Below are 2,526 nucleotides of genomic sequence, written 5' to 3'. Positions count from 1 at the left end.
AGTGATCTGGAATCTTTCAACACTCGGCTCCCTCAGCCGGGAATTCCTCCTGTGTAGCCTGGCCACTCTGCGTAGCAGGTCAACATGGAAGGTAGTGCACAGTGGAAACTGGCAGCCAAAAAAGCCCCGACTTCGCAGTCCGCTAACTCTTCCAGATTAGCATTCCTTCCCCCTGACACATGCACCGTGAAAGCAGATTATCAATCTGAGCCGACAGGGGACGTACTTTAGAGAGGAGGAGGAGGGGAGAGGAAGGGGAATACCTCAGGAAAAGAGAGAACAAGAAAGCAAAGAGAAGGTGGAGAAGAGAAGGGTGAAGTTAGAAAGTGCAGAGAGAGGAGTGAGTTAGGCTAAGGGTTAAGGGGCAAGAATACAAGTTAGGGGGTCTATGTAATTACGATCGCTGAGTAGTAGAGAGCGAAAAGAGGCGAGTTGTAGTGGCATATCATACGCCAATTAGTGTGAAAAGTAGGGTAGTGGATAAGTAGTGTTGAGAGAACTTTTACAGTGTAAAAGGGTGTTAAAGTGAAGGCTGTATCCTCCTTGTTTCGAAATGCAGCGTTTTTAGAGCCCGTCGACAAACACTTGTTTCTTCACCTCACTTCACCTAGAGAGGAGTAGACTGCTCATGGCTCCTTCATTACCTACACTATCCGCCATTAAATATAAAACGCTGGATGGCAATAGGCTACCAGCCCGGGCCTCTCACTGACCAGGGGGACGAGAGGTGAAAAAGAGAGAAAGTGTGGGAGCGTGGAGGGAGGGAGCGAGTAAGGAGCGATGGCTAAGGAGCAAGCATAAGAGAAGGGAGTGTGGCCAATCGGTGTAGGGGAGGAGAACTGCTGCGCGCTCAACAGTAGCATTTCTTTCACACATAGCTGGAAGTAATCAGCGATCAGGGACAGAGAAAAATTCAGAGCTCAGTCTGTTTGCTTTGGCCGCACCGTCCCACCCTACTCTCGTCTTCTTTCTCTCCCTTCCCCTCGACATGGGCTGAGGCCCTGAGCGCACCCCCATCTTCCACCTCCCCATTCTCTTCTCCCTTTCTCAGCCCCCCATCCCAGCACCGCCAAACCACTAAGAATGATCTCAACATTGTTGCCTAATCCGAGTTCACCTGATACTCACGTTTCCATCCTCTCCAGTTGAAGGAGAGAGACAGAGAAAGAATAGAATCCTAGAGCTAGAAAAAGGGGGAGAGAACATGATTGACAAATAAACTTTGCACATGATTTGTTGGGTGATTAGAAAGTGGAGAGTATAGTGGGAGCAGAGACGTTGATCAGTGTTGACACACGTTGATGAAACAGATGCTGGAGGTGAACGCTTCCTAAATGGTGGATGGTATCAAGGCCAACTTCCAGCTGAATTTGAATAGCCTTACTGCTACTGTAAAAACAGCTGCTAACACTGCCAAAGCATTTTGGACATACAGTTTATATGTTGGAATGAAAGCATGCACGGATGTGAAGTAATAAACGTGCATTTTCCTTTGCAGTGAGATATGTTTTGGTTTGGTGTTCTTGTGTGTAGGGGGACCATGTTACATTCTCTAGCTGGTTCAACTGAGCAGCTATAATTTTTTCATACCTTATTCATGTCTTTTATTTTTTCTCCCCAATTTCATGGTATCCAATTGGTAGTAGTTACAGTCTTGTCTCATCGCTGCAACTCCCGTACGGACTCGGGAGAGGAGAAGGTCGAGAGCCATGCGTCCTCCGAAACACAACCCAACCAAGCCACACTGCTTCTTGAAACAACGCACATCCAACCCGGAAGCCAGCCGCACCAATGTGTCGGAGGAAACGCCGTACACCTGGCGACCTGGTCAGCGTACACTGCGCCCGGCCCGCCACAGGAGTCGCTAGTGCGCGATGAGACAAGGATATCCCTTCCGCCCCATGGACCTCCCGGCCACGGCCGGCTGCGACAGAGCCTGGGCTAGAACCCAGAATCTCTGGTGGCACAGCCTTAGACCACTGCGCCACCCGGGAGGCCCCCACCATACTCATGTCTAAGAAGTTGCTGATTTGTTATAGGCTATATCATGTAAACCACAAATATATAATAAACTCATTAAAATAATGTTAATTTTAAAAGGTTTGTGGTTACAATTTCAAAAATCAGAATTCAAAGTATTTTCCGAAGGGTGACTGCTGATGTTGACAGATGTTTAATTTATAGCCAGGGCTATACAATCATTTCCATAACTCATGTTTGGCACCTAAGTGTTACTACTGCTCACTAATGATCTCCCTGTGTTCTGACCCTGGCCTGCAGCCCTACACTAGTGAAGGCAGCCCAACATCCGGACTACTTAAGCACAACGCCGAGAGAGAGGCTGCAGGTAGGAAGAACAGCTAACTGCTTCCTCCCAATAACCATCAATGAGGCGACGTGTGCTATGGAGCAGAACTACTGAGCAAACAGAACAGACCTCCGCTCCCTCCGTCCCCACACATGTTCAACACATTTCCCAGCGCAAAACGATAACGGTGTATAAAAAAAACAGAGCGAGCAAGAGAA

General features: G+C 48.2%; 1 protein-coding gene across 1 annotated transcript in view; it reads right to left on the bottom strand.

Moving 5' to 3' along the window:
• Positions 1–2,150: 2,150 nt before the first annotated feature.
• Positions 2,151–2,526, bottom strand: part of LOC112069656 (lysophospholipase-like protein 1) — a 9,930-nt gene continuing 9,554 nt past the window's right edge. Inside the window, 1 exon segment of the mRNA XM_024137010.2 lies at positions 2,151–2,526. This exon segment is cut by the window's right edge and continues 841 nt beyond it. The gene's annotated coding sequence lies outside the window, so the exon portion shown is untranslated.

The sequence above is a fragment of the Salvelinus sp. IW2-2015 genome, unplaced genomic scaffold (genome assembly GCF_002910315.2).
Source record: "Salvelinus sp. IW2-2015 unplaced genomic scaffold, ASM291031v2 Un_scaffold1069, whole genome shotgun sequence".
Taxonomy (NCBI): domain Eukaryota; kingdom Metazoa; phylum Chordata; class Actinopteri; order Salmoniformes; family Salmonidae; genus Salvelinus; species Salvelinus sp. IW2-2015.
Note: the sequence above shows the minus strand (reverse complement) of the source record. Positions and strands in the feature narration are given on the sequence as shown.